General features: G+C 40.8%; 1 protein-coding gene across 3 annotated transcripts in view; it reads right to left on the bottom strand.

Moving 5' to 3' along the window:
- Positions 1-20,210, bottom strand: part of CDKL5 (cyclin dependent kinase like 5) — a 209,363-nt gene extending 189,153 nt beyond the window's left edge. For all 3 annotated transcript variants that reach the window (XM_075538596.1, XM_075538597.1, XM_075538598.1), the window contains exon 1: positions 20,084-20,210. The gene's annotated coding sequence lies outside the window, so the exon portion shown is untranslated. The remainder of the gene's footprint in view (positions 1-20,083) is intronic.
- Positions 20,211-20,474: the final 264 nt, after the last annotated feature.

Here is a 20,474-nt window from a genome sequence, read left to right as displayed (position 1 = left end):
GCAAAGCACTGGGGGAGTGCAGCGGAACAGCAAGGGAATGGAGTGGCAAGGTCCCCAGGGAATGCTGAAAGTGGACTTTGGGGCCAGGGCGTGGTGCCCCAACAGACTGGACTAGAAAACGCTCCTAAGGGCCAGAAAACGATCCCTGAACTAACTACAAGCTTTTCTCTTAGGAAGTGTTTTGTTCTTTGTCAGTGGTTTGTTGTTGTTGTTTTGTTGTCAGGTTGTATACTGTTGCTTTGTTTTCCTCTGTCTTGTTTTCGTGCATGTTAGTGTCTCCGCAGGTCTGTCTGAATAGGACAGGCTGGATGAACTATCTGGAGGAAAAACAACGGGGCCGACGGTTCCAGGAGGACTTGAGGTGGGGGATAGGGGGCAGTAAGGAAGTGATGTTAACAAACACAGGGACAAGGGAACAACATGGGACCCAAAATGGTAGAGAGGGGGGAGTGGCAGGTCTGGTGGGGAATGATCAAGGGTAAGGTTGCTTAGAGAAGAGGTATACTCTAGCCCAGGTGGCGACGAAGCATGGTAGTAGGGCAGGAGGAAAGTCAAGGGAGATGGAAGAAAGAGCTAGGAGTCAAAGGGCATTTATGGAGGTCTAGACAAAGACATGTACATGCAAATATACATATGAGGATGGGGAAGTAGATCGATGTGTCTATATTTATAGGTTAAGTATTAAGGTGGCAGAAGGACCTTGGGCCTCTACTCAAACACTCCCTCAATGCATGAATACTTTCTTTTATTAAACTGGAACTCCATGATGCTCACTCTCCCGACACAACGGCTAGAGCCAAAGTGGGTGAACAAGTAAATGTGGTGAAGAAAGCTGATGGTGCCCGGCTATCAAAAGAGATAGTGACTGGGGTCTTAAAGGCTTGAAGATAAACAAGCGGCCATCTAGCTCAGAAGCAACAAAGTCCACATGGAAGAACACACCAGCCTGTGTGATCGAGTGGTCCCGAAGGGATCAGTTATCAGGCATCAAAGAACAAAAAAATCATATCATTGACTACACACCTCCATGATAGGATCGCTGAAGACAAATGAGTGCATAAGCAAATGTGGTGAGAAAGCTGATGGTGCCCGGCTATCAAAAGAGATAGTGTCTGGGGTCTTAAAGGCTTGAAGGTGAACAAGCGGCCATCTAGCTCAGAAGCAAAAAAGCCCACATGGAAGAAGCACACCGGCTAGTGCGATCACGAGGTGCCAAAGAGACCAGGTATAAAGGCATCATTGAAAAAAAAGATATATTTGTGTATATGTATATATGTGTGTGTGTCTATATATGTATATGTATGTGTGTGTATGTATGTGTGTGTGTATATATATATATATATATATATATATATATATATATATATATACACACACACACACACACCATATTGAATGAAGGGGGAAGTGCAGAGTGGAGACCCAAGGCCCAAGTGTCGGCCAATGGAGATCCCCTCACAAAGGGGTTCAGGAGAGGAGATGGGTCAATGAAGGTGCGAGATAGTACCGATGAAGAACACAGCTTTCCCCCTGGTCCTGGATGCTTCCTCCCCCCAACTACCATGATCCGAATTCTACCTTGCAGGGCTGGATAGGGCAGAGGTTGTACACTGGTGCATATGGGAGCTGGAGGCACAGGGAATCCAGGGTGGATGATACCTTCAGGACCAGGGGTGTGAGGGGCGATGCTGGGAGAGCGGAGGGCGAGTGGGTTGGAAAGGGGGAACTGATTACACGGGTCCACGTGTGACCTCCTCCCTGGGAGAGGGACGGCAGAGAAGGGGGGGGAGGGGAGGGAGACTCCGGATAGGACAAGATATGACAAAATAACGATGTATAAATTACCAAGGGCACATTGGGAGGGGGGAGCAGGGATGGAGGGGGAAAAAAAGAGGACCTGATGCAAAGGGTTTAAGTGGAGAGTGAATGCTTTGAGAATGATTGGGGCGGGGAATGTATGGATGTGCTTTATACAAGTGATGTATGTATATTTATGGATTGTTATAAGAGTTGTGTGAGTCCCTAATAAAATGTACAAAAAGAAAAAAAAGACCAAAAAGAAAAAAGAACACTCTGTATAAAGAAGAAAGCTGAATCCAGAAGGAAAAGATGGAATGACTAGGAAAGGCAAGCAAAGAAATTTGAAGAACGTTTTGGTAGGTAAATACTATTTTTTATGGGCTTCAGGTTGCCTAAATGGATCCCCAGTGGCACAATGGTTAAGTGCTCCACTGCTAACCAAAAGGTTGTCAGTACAAACCTTCCAATCTTTTGATCTGCAGCCCTAAAGATGATTGTTGTTAGGGGCAACAAAATGCAACTCATAGCCACCCGACAGCAGAAAGAAACACTGCCTAGTCCTGAACTATCCTCATAGGTGTTGGCTGAGTCCATATGGCAACCATTGTGTCAATCTATCTTGTTAAGGGTCTTCCTCAGATTTGCATTGGCCAAATCTGCTACAAAAGATCGCTTTAAGGTGTTAAAAAGGAAAAATGCCACTTTCAGGCTAAGGTGCACCTGAGTCAAATCATGGTATTTTCAATCACCTCATATGCAAGCAAAAGCTAAACAATAAGAAGAAACAAATTTTAAATATGCCTTTGAATTATGGTGCTGGTGAAGAATATTAAATACGCCATGGCCTGCCAGAAGAGTGATCAAATTTCTGTTGGAAGAAGCGCATCCAGAATGCTTAGAAGCGAGGATGGTGAGACTTAGTCTCATGTGCTTTGGACATATTATCAGGAGATATCAGTCCCTGGAAGACATTAAGCTGGAAAGATTACAGCCTAGGAAATCCTCTAGGGTACTTCAACTCTGTCTCATGGGGTTGCTGTGAGTCAAAATCTCCTTGCAGGCACACCTAACAACAACAACTAATGAGGCTTGAACAAGGCAAAACTACAACATAACACAAATAATGTTAACCTGGAAGACAGGATGGGAGTTAAGAGGTTAAACCAATCTAAAATCAAGGCCTTATGAAAGAGGATAGAAATAACAATTAACTTTGAAATTAGCTGAATGTACATGTTAAATTTTAAGAGTAACTTATTCCCAGCACAAGGTAACTGGAAAGAACATCACTGTTCCCCTTACAACAAAACAGAACTGGACTTATTGAAAATTTAAAATGTTCTTTAAACACAGAGCAACCAACCAGCTTAAAAAATCTCAAGAGAAACAATGACTGCAGGGAGAAAAGAGACAACCATGAGCTCAAGTGAGGTAGACGGCCACTGGACACCAATAAGGGGGACTCAGTTAAAATAGATGACAAACTGGTGAAAGCCAAGAAACTAGTGAAAACCTGGAAATGATGTAAAATTATTTGTGGGTCACAGAAATTGGGGAGTCCCCAAACTTCCACAGCATCTTCCTCCACCAACCCTACAAGGCACTCACAAAGAAGCAGGAGCCTGAGAGACTGCCCACTGTGATGTAAACATAGGACAAGTAGCTATTACAGTATAGTCAAGAAACTGTCCAGTTATTCTCCCATCTCCATAATATTAGAAAAGCCCTAATTGGTGGGAGATAAAACAATAAGCACATCTCCTAAAATACTAGTAAAAACACAACTGGCACTGGGAGAAGCAGGACCTGCTTCTCTTATGAGAGAGGCAGAAATATACACTGAATAAACACAGTCTGAAAATGAGACTTAATCAGAATAACAAAGATCATATCCTACCATCACTCACCATCTATAATCTAACCAATTTCCAAAACAACTAAGAGGAGAATACTGCTGTAAGATGGACAGGGAAAGAATAAGAGCACAGTTGAAAGGGAAGAGAGGAAACTAAAAATGGAACAGGCACTGTTCTGGTAAACCAATTCTCACTCTAGTCACTTGAACACTGACCAACTACTAACTACTCAAATTCCTTCAGTAAAGGCTTACCAGACTGAAAGAGACACCTATTTACGGATATAAAAATCACTTACCTTGATCTCTAATTTTCTACAAGTCAGAGTTGCAACAAAAAATTACAAGAAAAATACTAAAGAAAAAACATCACTCAGAAAAGACAAAACACTCAGAAGTATCAGATATAGAACCAAACAGATATTAGTAATGTCTATAAGAAGGTTTAAAATAACTATAAATAATATCCACCACTTGTCTGTCAGTTTCTCATACAGTGATGCTTCTGTGTCACTTGTATTTCAATACTAGCTGTGGTAGTTATGTAATTGTCAATTTGAGAGGATTATGAGTGAAGGGGTGGAGTCTAGTCTGTCAATCAGATCATAGCCAATGAGGCTTTTGTGTGGGCATGGCCTTCGCCTGAGAATTCTGGGAAATGTGGTATTTCCTCCTTGGAGGTGGGAGACTCTCTGCTTACACCCTGGGAGACAGAGCAGCTAACAAGACACATGGACCCACCCTGATGCAGATACCCCTGCCAGCACTGAGATGTTTCCAATGACACTGGATCCGAAGACTTTATATCCACCGGCCTGTGATCTTCTATGTCCAGCATCATTGCATGTGTTTTGTGAGTCTGAAGAGGACTTTATAGATTGGTATCAGACATATGGGCTAATATCAATCTTATGGACTTGATCTGTACTGAGCTGGGAACAATGTTCAATTGTTCTTGTTTATAAATCTCTTTCTTATACACATGTGTGTCCATGGATTTGTGTTTCTGGTCTACTCAGACGAGCACACTACCAGAGCTTACAGACTATGAAGATGTCTACTTCTGAAGGATTTGCCACTGAAAACCTTATGAATAACAGCCAGGGGAGCACTGTCAGATACATGAGCCCTATGGGCAGAAGGCACTCAAAATACAACTGAGGAAGAACTATCTTCTCAACGTACAGTCAACCATAATGAGGAAGGTGGAGGACAACTTTCAGGGCCTTCATTTGCATATTTGCTGATTGGGACATGACTTAAAATTAGAAGAAACAAATACAAACATTTATTAAGAACAGGAATGTGGAATGGATGAAATATGAATCCAGAAAAGTTGGAAGTGATCATAAAGGAAATTAAACACAAAATGATTGATATCTTAAGCATTAATGAACTGATATGGGCTGGTACTGGACATTTTGAATCAGATAATCATATGATTTACTATGCTAGGAATGATAAATTCAAGAGGAATTATCAGCACATTCTTCATCAAAAAAGAGCATTTCAGGATATATCTTGAAATACAATGCACCTGTAATAGGATAATATCTATGCACATACAAGGAAATCAGTTAATACAACTATTATTCAAATTTTCACTCTAACCACTTAAGTTAGTGATGAAGAAATTGAGCATGTTGTTGTTGTCATCATCATTGTTGGGTGCCATTGAGTCAATTTTGACCCATCGCCACCTTATGCACAACAGAACAAAACACTGCCCATTTCTGAGCAATTGACTCAGAAATGACTCAGGGGGGAGTGAAAAAAAAAACTTAACACTCAAGAACTGTGGAACAATTTCAAAGGTTTTACATACTAGTAAATGGATTCACAAAAAGAAAAGAGAAAAGAGGGCAGAGGAAATATTTGAAAAGATAACGACTGATAAATTAATTCCCAAATAAATATAAAATATCAAAGCAAAAATCCCAAATGATCAGAGAATATAAAGAGAGATAAAATACTACCCATAATTTAGCATCTTCAATATTCAGGGCTAAATTCTGTAAGCTCTGCCTTTGTCCCTACTTGAAAACCACATGTGTCACCACGATCACTACTAGTCCATTTATTCAACTAGGATTGTGACCTGACAATTCTCACTCTGTGTAAATTCCTGCTGAAACTTGGGTCACAAACCTGTATTCTAGATGGAAAAGATCCTGGGGATGTGAGTTTTCTGGCAAAGTAAGACCCCAAATATGAAACATTACTAAAATGTAGAGAACATATTTAAGAACTGAGCAATCTAAAATAATGAAAATCCACTCTTACTACAGCATGCTTTTACAACCTAACTTTAACTAACCACCTATTGTCGTAGATTATTTGTTAAAGTCACTGCATCTGCAGAGGGTCATTTTTTAAGGGGCTATATACTTTTTTATTTTAATATTTTTTAAAACTGTTTTATTGGCACTTCATCCACATATCATATAATTTAATGATTCAATAATATCCAGAAGAGTAGTACAATCATCACTACAATCAATTTTAGAATATTTCCTTCTTCCTTGTACTTAGTGTAACTATTTTATTAATTTTTGTTATTAGTGTAACTATTTTTTAATTGTGACAAAAATGTACACAACAAAGCATTATTCAATTTAGAAACTTCTACATGTGTAATTCAGTGCCACTGATTATACTCTTCATGTTATATAACCATTTTTTTTATATCCTGTCCCAATTTATTCTACCACCATTAATATAAATTCAATTCCCTCTAAGCAAAAACTCGTCCTCCTTCACCCATGGTAACCATAGGTCAACTTTGGTTATAGAGGGTCTTTTTGTAAAGCAAATATTTGATTTCAACATAGTAACACTTTAAATTGCTTCCTGATCTGAAGGAGCACTAGTAGTGCAGTAGGTTAAATGCTGGTCAGTTCAAACCCAACAACTGCTCCATAGGAAAAAGATGAAGCTGTTTACTCTTATGAATAGTTATATTCTCAGAAACCCTAGGGAGCATTCCTACTTGTCCTATAGGGTCACTATGAGTTCGAATTGATTCAGTGGCAGTGAGTTTGGGGGAATATTTGTTGTAATTAGTATTGTTTACTAATTTATTTATTGTTTTCCTGGTCTGAGCGACACAAACAGCACACTAGAAATATGTAAATCCATATGATAAATAAACAACATCTTCACAGAATGTCGGTTTTGCTAAAAGGCAAGTAATGTACAATACAAATATACTCAAATACACGCATGAATTTACCAGTCATCATGAGCATTATAGAACATACCATTTCAATGACTTAATACAATAAATCATGAAAGATCTCAAAAGAAATATCACTCTTGTAGTTGTCAACTGTGACCTCCCCTTCATTTGCCCTAAGGTGAATGTTGGCAGAAAAAGCTTCAGGAGCTCTAAAGGGAGCCACTAGGACCTATTCGTACACCAACATGGGTCTAGTTGAAACACAGTGATGCCCTAGACAAATAAACAGACACAGAAAAACCATGTCTACAGGAGGAGCCTGAAATAGAAGTCGCTGAATGAGGAAGAAAGTGTTGTCATGAGGAGAAAGGGGGAGAAGGGGCATCTTTCATAAGAGAACTAGTTATCATCCATTTTCTATATGCCAGGCAATGTGCTAGATGCTGAGGGTACAAAGTTAATATTTCACACCTCCACAGAGCTAACACCTGGGGTCACCAGAAGTCAGAATTGACGCAGCAGCAACTAACAACAACAACAAAGAGCATACAGTAGAAAACATACATCATCTGATCACCCTCTTTTCCCAAGGCATGTTCTTATTTAACTATCATTTGTCAGTTTGCCATACTGTGGTGGCTTTTGTGTTGCTATGATCCTGTAAACTATGCCTCCAGTACTTCAAATACCAGCAAGGTCACCTAGGGTAGATAAGTTTCAGTAGACCGTCCAGACTAAGCCAGACTAGGAAGAAAGGCCTGGTGATCTACTTCCAAAGACCAACTACCTTATGGAACACAAGTCATTAACAGACATCAAATGCTGAGTGAAGACATCATATTTGGTAAAGTAGAAGGATAGAAAAGGAAGAGAGACCCCTGGATGAGATGGACTGGCAGAGTAGCCACAATAATGTTCTTGAACATACCAGTGATCATGAGGATGATACTGAACTGGGCAGCATTTCACATTTCATTCTGTTGCCGTAGGTCAGAGTCTACTCAACAGCAGCCATCTATATCTATCTCTATCCCTAAACTCCTGGCTTTAGAGTTTGCTTTATATATTCTCGGATAAAAACTTAAAATGCACAGGGGAAAAGGTCAAAAGAAAACCATACAGAAAGAAAATTAAGATCCTAGCCTCTAGCTAACATAAAATCATCAAAGCAAGGTATGCACCACATAAATCCCCATTGTTCCTTACAATTCTCCCAGCTTGTTATCCCCATTATGCAATTCATGTCTCTTCATACACCTTCTACCTGAAATCCCCTGCCCTCCCTCTGATAGTCTTGCCTCTTTTAAAAACTCTTCACAAACACTCAGAATCATTTCCATTCCAGTCCTTTCCAATCTGTGTCAAGTGCACCTCCTCAGGACTAGAGTGAAACACCATGTTTCTCTCTGAAAGTGCATATCGCCCTGTACTTTAGTCATTGTTTTCTTCCTCTTCTGTTAGCTATGAACTCCCTAAGGGCAGACCAGCCCTATTTATCTTCATATTCCGTTGCCTCCCATGACACAGAAAACCTTTTAGTTGCCTGAATAACAGACTCCAAGATTCTCAAACCATCACCCTATCACAAGGTCAGGCAAAGAAAGGCAATTAGGATGTTCCTTTACCAACCCTAAACTAGGAACAGTCTCTCAAGGATGAATGCAAATTTAACCACAAACAGAAAAGCCTCAATAACAAATGCTAAAATCTGAGAAGAGGCAACTCTTTTAAAATAAATGCTCTTGGGTCACAGAGAAAGTGGGGGGGAAAGTTATGACAAAAAACACTGCAAACATTTCAAGTTACCATCAGCAGGCCCAGAAATTATGAAGGCAATATGGAACGTATATAGAGCAGGCATCGACGAGTTCCCAAAAGGCTAAGAACTTGGGTCAAAAGTGAGATAAATCAAAGGCTGTATAAAAATATATCTTGCAAAGGAAATGAGTTTTTTGTTTGTTTTTGAAGGAGGTGATGCTACAGTTGTTTGGGGGATGGAACAGCAAAGAATCAATACTGAATAGAGCTAAATTGTTAGGAAACTTGTTATAAAATGAAGTGATATTCCTATATAAGGTTAAGAGAATGGTGAAAGACTGAAAAAAGAAGACAATGAGCCTTTAAAATATTAAAAAGCAATTTTGATTTTTTTAAGTACCATCAAAGAAACAGTCGCAAAACTTTTAATGATATGAGAGAAGTACATCACATCCCTGCTTCAAACCTTTAATGGCTTCCCAGGTGACAGGGCAAATTCAAAATGCCAGCAGAAGGCCGGCCCCTGCCTGCTCCTGCTTCATCACTTCCTTACTCCTCTACTTCCCAGGCACTTTAAATTTTCTTTCAGTTCTTGAAAAGGTCCCCCCACCCCCACAACAACAACAAAAAATCCTCCTCTACCTCCTATTCCTTCCACCTGGAAAGCTTATTGTCCCAACATATTCTCATCCTTCAGGTCTACATTTCCATAGGATGGTCTATCTTATGCCTTCCCCAAGGACAGATTTCTCCACTGTTACCACAATAGCCCTGTAACTCTCTACATCCCTCTCAAGGATGTAAACTCTGACAACAGGGACTATCTGCACTGTGTATGTCACTCTACCCAGCCTCTGGCATTGTCTGGTACACAGTATAGACACACGCTCAATTAGTATGTGCTACAGCACAGATTATTTTATTTAAAAAATAATTTATTAATTATGAAGAACCAATTTATACAAAATTAATTTTTTAATTGTTTTTAAATTTTTTAATTGTTAAAGTGAACAAAATGTAGCAATGGAAATCAACCTTTTTCTTTTCTTTTGTACTGCTAATCATCAATGTCAGTGGTAATATTACTAATAATAATTTCAATAATTACAAAAATTAAAATTATTAAGTCGCATAAGAGACTGTCAAAACAAGGTGGAGTGTGTTTGAGTGTTTGGACAAATTCTAGGATATGTCACACCTGAACCAGCTCTATAATCTCCAGAGGACTCTACTCATGAGGAAATGTTTTGGCCAATGTCCAGATAATGGGGCAAATCCAAATCAGTAAGTTATTCTTGAATTATTACTTATCACTACTTTTACATGTCATCTGTACCTTATGTGAGTATCTGTGTGTTTAATTTTATCATTATAATGACATCACAGTGCCAAGAAGCTCATATTTAGGCAAAATACAAAATCTCAATTGAGACCCTATCTAAATTTATAGCTTAACTAAAATAATTTAAGGCAGTTTTTAAAAACAAAAATATAATGTATTCACCCCATATGTTTTGATCATTTCTATTACCAAGGTTGTTGTTACTATCAAAATGAATGTTTTCTTATCAATCAAAAAAGTTACATTGTCAGAAAGGACGTTTTATATTGCTATTTGATATCAGGCATCTCTCTTAGTTTTACAAATACCAGAATCATACAACCATAGCTGCTACATGGTTTGAAAACAAAAAAGCACTGAGATACTGATTTAAAACCAATTATGATTAAACTTAGAGTAAACTTTTAAGACCAGTTGTGTATATAATCCATGTGCTATTAAAATCAAGACACAAGGTACTACACACAAAGTTATTGATTTACCTGCTTGAGATTTGTAAGGGTTGCTTTACATATAAAAATGTTCATCTAAAAGGAGTGGAAGATACAATTTCCAAAACATTTTACTTCTAACCAAAATCATTCTAAATGCATACCCCCAAATATGTAAGAAATGGTTCCCAAATGCTACCCTATCATCAGTACTCATCTTTATACACACAGTACCCTGAGCAAAGGAGACCACAGAAAGTAGTGGAGGTCTGCCTGTGCTGTACAACTCTACTTCTCAAAGTACCCAAGTTGGCTTATTTCCCAGCCCAGCATAGCAGATAGAAAGGAAGAAAACGATGCAACCACGGGAAAAGCAGCCACACTGCCTTGCACGCTAAACGGCTTCTACATCCCATAACAATCAGTGTAACGCAAAGCAAAAAAAAAAAAAAAAAGACTATGTTTGTAAACTGAAACTGGTGAAGCATCCTCTGTGGCATACATAATAGACATGACTCTGCCAAAGGTAATTAGAGCTCAAAGAGAATATAGTGTTTATTGGCTTAAAATCAAGAAAACCAATTATTTTACCCATGGTCTTAAATCATAAAGCAACTTTTTTCTGGCATAAAATATATAAACGTTTTACTTTGATTTCATTCTCCTGCATTTCGAACCTGTCACTAAGAAGTTTGTGTTTGATGCCAAAATAAACTTGAGAGCATGAGAACAAGGTGAATTATACCACTGGCAGTACTGAATTTTGTGCTGTATATTATGCTTAAGCACAAACTTTTGAAAATGCAAAATGATCTGAGGATTAAGATCTGCATGATTTCATTTATCAGTGTCTGGTGATTAAAGGATCTAAGTGGACTGCAAACAGGCAAGAGATAGCTATCCAGGGTGATGGTAAAGCTCTAAAACTGGGTAGTAGTGAAGGTTACAAAACCCTGAAAATTACTAAAAAAAAAAAAACATGGAATGGTGCACTTTAAATGGTTGAATTTAATATGTGAATGTGATGAAGCTGTTAAATAAAAATGACTGGTTTATGGGTCAGATAAAGACTGGTGGAACCCTCAAGACTATATGGTCTTTTGTCACCTTTCAGGTATGGAAATGAACTCACCTTAATGGCTCTATTTTCAACCAAACAATAAACAGGTCTATCAAAGGAATAATACCACTAGTGAAGTAGCAGTACTCCTTAGACTAATCAACCACTTAGATCATTTACCAAAGAACACCATTCAGAAGGGTTAGGAAAGGAGGAACAGAAACAGGAAACACGGGGAAGCAGTGGGATTCATGGTTCCACATTATGGGAATTATGATCAATAACAGAATGTGTATGAATTGTTGAATGAAACAACTGATATGTTCTTTAAACATTCACTCAATTCACAATAAAAATCATTTTAAGTAAATAAGGCTGTTAAATGCACATTGAAAAACTTTACTTTCTAAAGAAATCACCAAAAAACATTGCTTATGGCCTGTGTAGAGCAGCTGTTCTGCTTTGTCTAAGGTGACTTGGGCCCATGAGGTTCTCTATTCATCCATCCATGGAGGTCTGGTGGCATAGTGGGTTATGCATCAGGCTCCTAACCACGAGGTTAGTATGTGGAGTTCGAAATCACCAGCTACTCTGAGAGAGAAAGATGATGCTTAACACACAGGTAAATAGTTACAGTCTCAGGAACCCATAGGGAGAGTTCTACCATGTCCCATTGGGTTGCTATGGACTCCATGTCAGTGAATTCTTTAACTTTAAAAAGAATGGGATTTCCCTCAATTATAGAAAAAGGTTAACTTTTTTTCTCCCAAGCACAGCCCTCTCTATGTGTTCCTTTAGCCTAATAATAGGTCTTACTTTAAATAACAATACTCTCAAGTGGCTTTTTAAGAAGCAAAACCGTCTATTCTTGGAATAGAAAATTTTTCATCAGGGTCCAACCTCTACACCTTAAGAAGCGATAAAGTATCTCTGCAGGCTTCATCCCCAGATTTATTTCACTAAAGTCTTTACAATTATTGAAGAGATAGTCATATGAAAATTGTAATGGCTGCCACTTTACTTCAAGAGGACATCTAAAGCACAGAATTTAATTCAAGGAGAACCCTCATAGTCTTTATTACCGTAGCAAATTTAATCAAAGGCAGTCAAAAGTTGTAATGGCACATATAGACACAACAACTACCAAGTGCTTAATTAGAAACAGATACCTCATTTGGGGGCATAAATGATTATGTACAACCTTCATTTATGAAACAGCAGTACTAATTAGAAAAGCCTGTGCTTCCAGTTGTCCTACCCAATAGCACTTTGCCCCATCCAGCCGCACCTGAGTCCAGCATCCCAGGTGATTAAAGGCAAGGCAGGCTTGCCAGAGCAGCCCTGTGAACTCCAGGAGGCATGTTTGGACCTCCAGGACCACCCCGGGGCATGAAGCTCAAAATATGTCTGGGGAATCCGGTTCAGGAAGGGAAGCCAACAACATGGCTCTGAAGAGCACAGGTTCAGGTCAGACCGGTTTGAATTGAAATTTGGCCTCTGCTGCTTACTAGCAAGTTAGTCTGGGCAGATAAAAAAAATATCTAGCTCATAGAGATATTTGTGAGAATACATGTGTGGAAATAAACCATTTATCACAGTATCTGGTATTCAGTAAGGCTCAATAAACAGAAGATTACAATTTCTTGACAACTACCCAAGACCAATCCCAAAATTTGATCTTGATTAGATCTCATACAAAAATACTTCTAAGGAATGTTTAATTTATTGTTGACAATTGATCTTAAAGATCTGAATGGACTAGGTAGGCCTTTCCTAATAAGTGGTTTTCTGTTAAATTCCCAAATCTGGACAGTCTAAATGTTATCAGGCTCTGTAGGTCAAAGGTCGCTACCCTGTTTTCCTACCTGCTGGCAAACTTGCACCTAAATCCCTATCTCAGTATTGAGAAGTATACAAACTGCACTGAGAAATGAGACCAGATCTTTGAGTAATTCAGACATTCATGAAATGTTGTATATAAAGAAATATTCTAAAGATGGTCAAAACTTAAAATTCAAACACTGAAATAGTGTATCATCAACAAAAGAGTTCTAGTGTTGAGATTAAGACTGAAAGCTAATTGAGAAAACTGTAAGTTTTAAACCTAATCTTTTAACTGCTGATGGTCATATGTTGAAATATTTTATCCAACGGAAATCACCATCATCAGATGATAAAGAATTTTGGGGATTCTACCTACTCATTTATCAGGAATTTAATGCTGCCAAATTAATTGATCCTGCAAAAATATTCAACTTTTGAATCTAAAGTTGTCAAAATCTGAGTATGCTGCCTTTTCTACCCAGATATCGACAACAACTTTTGCTATTCTTATACCAACAGTAAGGGTTATCTAGAGGATTTCCTCTCATATTTTAAATCTATGCATGTGAATTTGTTCTTAAATGCCCCATTATTTTTTAATACTTTTATTTGGGGATCTTACATCTCTTATCACAATCCATACATTCCTCCAATGTGTCAAGCACATTTGCACATATGCCGCCATCATCATTTTCAAAGCATTCTCTTCCCACTTGAGCCTGATATCAGCTCCCCACTTCTTCCCCCTCCCTCCCCCCATCCACCCTTCCTCACAAATTTTAATAAGATATATATTATTTTTCCCATAAATGCCATTATTAACTGATATCAACTTGTTAAATGAAAAAACTGCTATTATCCCACTAAATGCCAAAAATAAAGTACTATGCTAGCATACCTTCAAATATCTAGAAGAAATAAAAAAGAGAGCCAACAAAAGTATCAAAATGGAGAGGAAAGAAGAGGAAATTCTAACAGGCTAAAGAAAACTTACTTTCCCTGCTTATTTTACATATCTTCTATAACCAATTTCTCAGACATAACTGAATTTTTTATTACAGAGTAGATTAAAATGTAAGTCACAAAGAAAGGTTAACTTCCTGCAACAAAAGCCACTGTCACTTCCAACAATGCAGCTAGTGTTGAAAGAGCCTCACATAGATTCTTGGACACAGTGGTGGAGAAAGGATGGGGCATGGGGAGGAGCCATGCTTAAAGGAATCCCTCCACTGCTGAATTTCAGTTTGTAATAATAATAATACTGCACCCACAAAGTAGTGATACCACACAGAATCTGGTTCTGGTTAAATAAAACTGAAGCTCATGCAACATATTTGGAACTTGTAAGAATATACATCTGATTCGCAATCAGTCGACCTCCTATTGTTCATCTATGTGAGATGGCCCTGCAAGCTCTTTCCATGGAAGCTATTCCTTTTAAAGCCCCAGAGAATGCTGCAGATGCCACATTCTGGTTTGTATAGCTCCAAGAAAATGACAATAAAAATAATGGCAGATTTAATCCCGGGAACTAGTGTAAGTAAAATTTTAAAATCTGCAATAGAAGAATTTTTTTTAATTTCACCACAAGCTCCTAAATCACGAGTAAGGAAAGAAATCAATTCTCTTTAGACAACGGCATTTATATATATAAATATTTAATATATCCAGTTTTGTTTTTGCTTTTAAATTTAGGCTTAGGAAATATGCTAAATAAAGGTAGAATACTAAACTAATATCCTCTCTCCCCATATACACATACAGAAACATACACACAAGTGGGAGACAGACTTCAAAAAGTTCATCAAAATATGGAATTAAAAGGTAATTAAAATTCATAAATTGGCATATATATTTTCATCTAGTTCATTTTTTCACCAATTATGCTAAAAATACAATTCAGAAAAAATTGTTACCCTCTCTAATTGAAGTCTTTACAACTGCTCTTACTTAAATGGTAGATTATTTAAGTTAAATGATTAACTATGCCTCTTTTGGAGATCTATTATTTAATACAGTCAAATGGAATTTCTTTTCTTTCTAATTAGGCTTCCTTGTACTTGTGAAATGCTCAGCATACACTGTGCTAGGAGCTTTAGTTCTACAGCTTTCTCTTCTGGCTCCTTCCCCTCTCACTTCACTCCTCCCCAGGCCCCCAGTAAAAAAAAAATTGCTTCCCTAATGTTCTCTTCTCTTCTCTGCCTTTGTCAACAGAAACACCCACTGGTGGTGTCAAACTGGTAATAACTGCAGCAGGCCTCCTTACTCCTGCTCTAGTGTCAACGCCAAAAATACTCAAACCTAAAATAGTCCTTTAATATCGATCAGAATGAAAAGGCTTGCTAGGTACTCAATTATTATATCCTCAGAAAAAGGTCACTCCTAAAAATGATTATTAATGAGCCATAATTGGGTTGTTAAATAAGGTTATACTACCCCACACCCTTTCATCACTCAACACACAGGAACAAGTAAACCTAGTTTGATGGGCTAGATCATGAATGTTATAAACTCTAGCATCAATGCCTGTGGGTATAATCTCATTTGAGAAGGGCCTGCTTTTGTTCTGAGACAGGATTAGTGTGGGGTGTGCCATGATATGATCTCTTTATAGAGATATAAAAGAGATTAAACAAGCAAGTGGAGAAAAGAGACCAGGTAAGATGGATGCCTAGACACATGGAGATCTCCAAGGATCCAGGAAGTGGAAGCGGAAGAGACAGAATCTTCTTCCAGAGCCAACAAAGAGAAAACCCTCCACTAGAACTAGTGCTCTGAATTAGGATTAATAGGCTCCTAAACTTATAAAAAATGTTCTGTTTGTTAAAGCCACCCACATGTGTTATTTCTGTTATAACAGCACTTGCCTAAAACACAAGGAACAAATTCATCTTGGAACAAGTGCACTCAGAATGCTCCTTAAAAGTGAGGATGATAAGACTTCATCTCACACAATTTGGACATGTTAGAAGGAGGGACCAAACCCTAGGAAAGGTCATTATGCTTGGTAGAGCATCATCGAAAAAGAGTAAGCCTCTCAAGGAGATGGACTGACACAGCAGCTGCAACAATGGACTCTAATAGAAACAGAACAACAGTGGTGAGGATGGTGCAGGACCAGGTGGTGTTTTCTTTCTGTTGTCCCATAGAGCTGCTATTAGCCAAAGCTGACTCAATGGCATCAAATAACTATGAAAACAGAATTTGGTGCTGAAAAGTCAGGGTCTTGCTATTACAGGTACCCCAAGTGGAGAAGCAGTTTGGGAATAGGGTAATGGATAGAGGCTGGAGGAGTTATAAAGTGCCAACAGTAAAAGCCTAATTTGTTTTGAAGAGATGATTAGGGGAATTCTAATGAGGGCTCTGAAGAAAGTTAGGAGAGCAATAGAGAAAGTCCCTAACTTCTTAGAGAATATATATGAATGTCAATACGAGAATGTTCCTAGAAATATACACATGAATTTTGCATCTAGGGAGGCTTTAAAGAAAATAGTGAACAAGTGGTTGGACAATTAAGGAACACTGATGCTTTTTATGCCAGGTGAAAGAACTTATTTAAATTATGTTTAAAAGTTTGGTGGGTCAAAAAACAAGAACAACAAAAGTTTGGTGGCAGGCAGAGCTTGTTAAGCGGTGGGATTGAAGATAAACACACACACACATCTGGCTGGTGCAATTTCTAAACAAAATATTCTAGGGTTTCACAGTTTTTCCTTGCCGTTTATGACAAGATTCGGGAGGAAAGAGATGGACTGCAAAAGTAACTGTGCAAAATGAGAATAGAACATAAAGATTTGGAAAATTTTTGTAGTATAAACTAAGATCATCTGTACTAGAATGTTCACCAAGGATGTGGCTACACAATCTTTTGTGAAAGAGATTAAAATGCCCGTGACGCATGGCTCTAACCAACTCAAACCCCCCCCCCAAAAAAAAAAACCCTCACTGGAAACTCTAGAGCAGAAACCCATCAGTATAGACCTAAGGGGAAAGAGAAATAATTAAAGGAAAGAAGGCTGTTTGCCTCTTTCTACAGACAGGAAACAAGCCAAATGAGTTATATCTGTTGTCCTCCAAAAAGGGAAAGGACCATCCCTGAAGCAGCTGGGAGATGGGCAGAACTGTTGGCAGGAGCACTGGAAGGAGGACCTTTTGATTTCAAAGCGCTAGGCCCCAATGTCCAGGATCTAAAAGGGCTACAAGCCTCAACTTGCTTCTGGAGTATGGAGCTGCTGTTAAAATAAGCCCCGGGGGATGGGGTTTTCATCCAAACTAAGGCAGGCAGGGCTGCCAGGCCCAAGAGAAAGAACTAGACCAGCTGGGGAGAAGGATTGTGGCCATCACATAGATGGAAATATGGAGAAATAACAGTCACTTAAGCCCAAGGGAAAATTGCTACCATCCCAGAGGGCCTGAAAGGCAGGATTGAAGCCCAGAGCTGGGGGGCTAACACCTACAGTCTAGAGGGTGGGGCCGGCAGAGTCTAGAGATTCACTGCCCAGATGGTAACTCATAGCAACCCTATAGGACCCTGGGAGCAGATAGCCTCATCTTTCTTGGGTGGAGCAAGTGGTGGGTTCAAACCATGGGAGTATTTCCCAAGGCTTGAGAGTTAATGTGTAATTTGTTCTGCTGGATTTTGGACTTACTAGGTGCGTGTTAGTCCCTCTTTCCCTTCATTTACTCCCATTTATAATGGAAAATAACTAACTTGTGCCTAATTCCACCATTGCCTGTTGGAAACGGATAACTTATGTTCTAGATTTCACAGGCTCACAAATAAAGAGTAATTCTGCCTCAGGATGGAAATTTGTTTAAAATCTCACCTTTGTTTGATTTAGATGATGCCAAATATGAAACTTTGGACTTAGGAGTTGATTTAAGATTTGGGGGGATAAAGTAGTAGGGTGAATATATTGTGCATGTGGGTTGGGGTTGGGGCGCAAAGGGTAGAATAATATCATGATTGAATTGGGGGAGGAAGTAACACAACAAAAATTGGTTACAAATCCTAACCCCTATGCCAGTGGTTAATCCTATTTGGGAAAATGGTCATCTTTGTTAAGGTAATGAAAGAGGTTAGTGTAGGGTGAGCCTGGGCTCAATCTCCGGGAGAGGGGAGAGGGGAGAGGGGAGAGGGGAGAGGGGAGAGGGGAGAGGGGAGAGAGGAGAGAGGAGAGGGAGGGAGGGAGGGAGAGAGGGAGAGAGAGAGAGTGAGGGGAGGGGAGGGGAGGGGAGAAGAGGAGAGGAGAGGAGAGGAGAGAGGGAGGGAGGGAGAGAGAGAGACAGACAGAGAGAGACAGAGACAGAGACAGAGACCAGGTTAGGATACCAACCAACATAGGGAGCTCACCAAGGAACCAAGAAGCAGCCGAAATAAGAACCTTCCTCCAGAGCCAACAGCGGGAGAAACCCTTGCCCTAGCGCCTGCACCCTGGATGTGGACTTCTAGTCTCCTCAACTGTGGTGAAATAAACATGCTTGTTAAAGCCACCCACTTGTGGTATTTCTGTTATTGCAGCCCTAGAGAACTAAAACGCCTAGCCTCTTGCATTTTACGAATATTTTAAAACCCTTCAAAGAATTAAAAATATTTGCATCTAAATGTCATTCACAGATCATGCCGAATAGCCTCAGTAACGATGTCTTTTTTTGGTAAACCTGCAGCAAGAAAGGAACAAGCCGGAAACGTTCCTGCAGATGTTCCCTAAAATGATCATCCCGTTCTATACATATTTATGCCTCCCGTCTCAGTCAAATGCTCTCAAATTAATTGGTGCCATCTTTCACATTACCTACATAACCATTACGTCCAAACAAATCGCATTGAGATGCACGGGAAGAAATTATTCTGTGTCAACAATACTTTCTGAAATCAGCTTGCATTTCAGTTCATTAAAATAGATTGTGTTAACAGCATACTGATCTGCAACTATTTAAATAACAGCCTCCAAGGAGCCTCACTCTAGCGGGAGCTTCTGAGGTCAGGCATCTGTGCTTTTAACACTCAAGTGAAGCAAAAGCAAAAAAAACCCTTCAAGGACGACCTGCCTGTGCACTGAAATATGTTCAGGTTACCCCCCACCCTCCCAACGCGGGCACGAAACGTGTCGATGCGAGAAGGACCTGTTCATTCTGGGAGATGGTTCCGAAGCCCAGGATTTCGTTTCTAAAAAGGTCCAAAGGCTAGGAAGGTCTGGGGGTGGGTGGGCGATTTCTGCATCTCCCCACTAAGTCGGTCCTGAACTTCACAGCAACGCGTGAAAACTTGTTCGGGGGAAGGCGCGGGGAGCCACGGGGCGGGCAGCAGGGTCGCTCGACCACCCAGGGTGCACAGGCAGCCAAGGTCAGTGGGGCCGGGGCCACAGCTGGCAGTCCATGGTGGGGCCCCGGGAGTCCTCGGACTTCAGGCGGACACCCCTCCCTGCCCGCAGGTCTTCCCTCAGGGCTGTCCGGAAGGGGCTTCCCTCAAAGCAAGCAAGCCCGGAGGCGCTGGCGCCTCCGGGACTACAGGGCGGGGACGCTGCAGACCCGCCGCTGAGGGGAGCCCCACGGGGCGGCTCGACCTCCGCCCGCCTCACGCCCTCCGCTCGCTTCACCCCCAAACCCGGCCCCGCTCCAGGGAAGACCTCCCCACGAGGGCGGCAGGTGAGAGCCGCCACTCCGGGCTGGGGCGTCCTCGCCTCGTGGTCCCCTTCTGGGACACAGGCACCGCCGCCCCCTCTCGCAACCGCCCGGGGACCGGATGGGTCCCAGCGCTCCGAAGAAGCTGGGTAGGTTCGGGGCCAGAAGGGGGCAAGGTGGCTTGGCGGACGGGTGGCGGCAGACTACTCACCCCGCGCTGGACCCGACTTGCAGCCGGGAATCCCTCAGCTCCAGAGACCGCTGTCGCCGCTTTACCTTCCACAGCAGCAGCGACAACTAATCGAAACCTCCGCCCCCGCCCTCCCCGAACCCGGCTGGGGTGGGGGGCGTAAATGCGCAGCCTAATTTGCTAACTGCCCCGCCCCGGCCGAGCCCCTCAGGCCAATGGAGAGGCTCCCCAGGCGCTGCCAGGTCCCGCCTCTGCGCCCACCCTCTGCTGGGAAGAGCCAATAAGGAGCGAACGCTCGTTCTCGAGCCCGGGCTCGCGCGCCCCGCCCTCGCCGCGCGTGCCCAAGTCTCGGAAGCCTAAGACTGCGGGTGCGTTCCTGGTACAAACTGGGCTGCGCGCGCGCACGGTGCCT

Source organism: Tenrec ecaudatus, chromosome X, assembly GCF_050624435.1.
Source record: "Tenrec ecaudatus isolate mTenEca1 chromosome X, mTenEca1.hap1, whole genome shotgun sequence".
NCBI lineage: Eukaryota > Metazoa > Chordata > Mammalia > Afrosoricida > Tenrecidae > Tenrec > Tenrec ecaudatus.
This window is presented reverse-complemented; position numbering and strand designations above follow the sequence as displayed.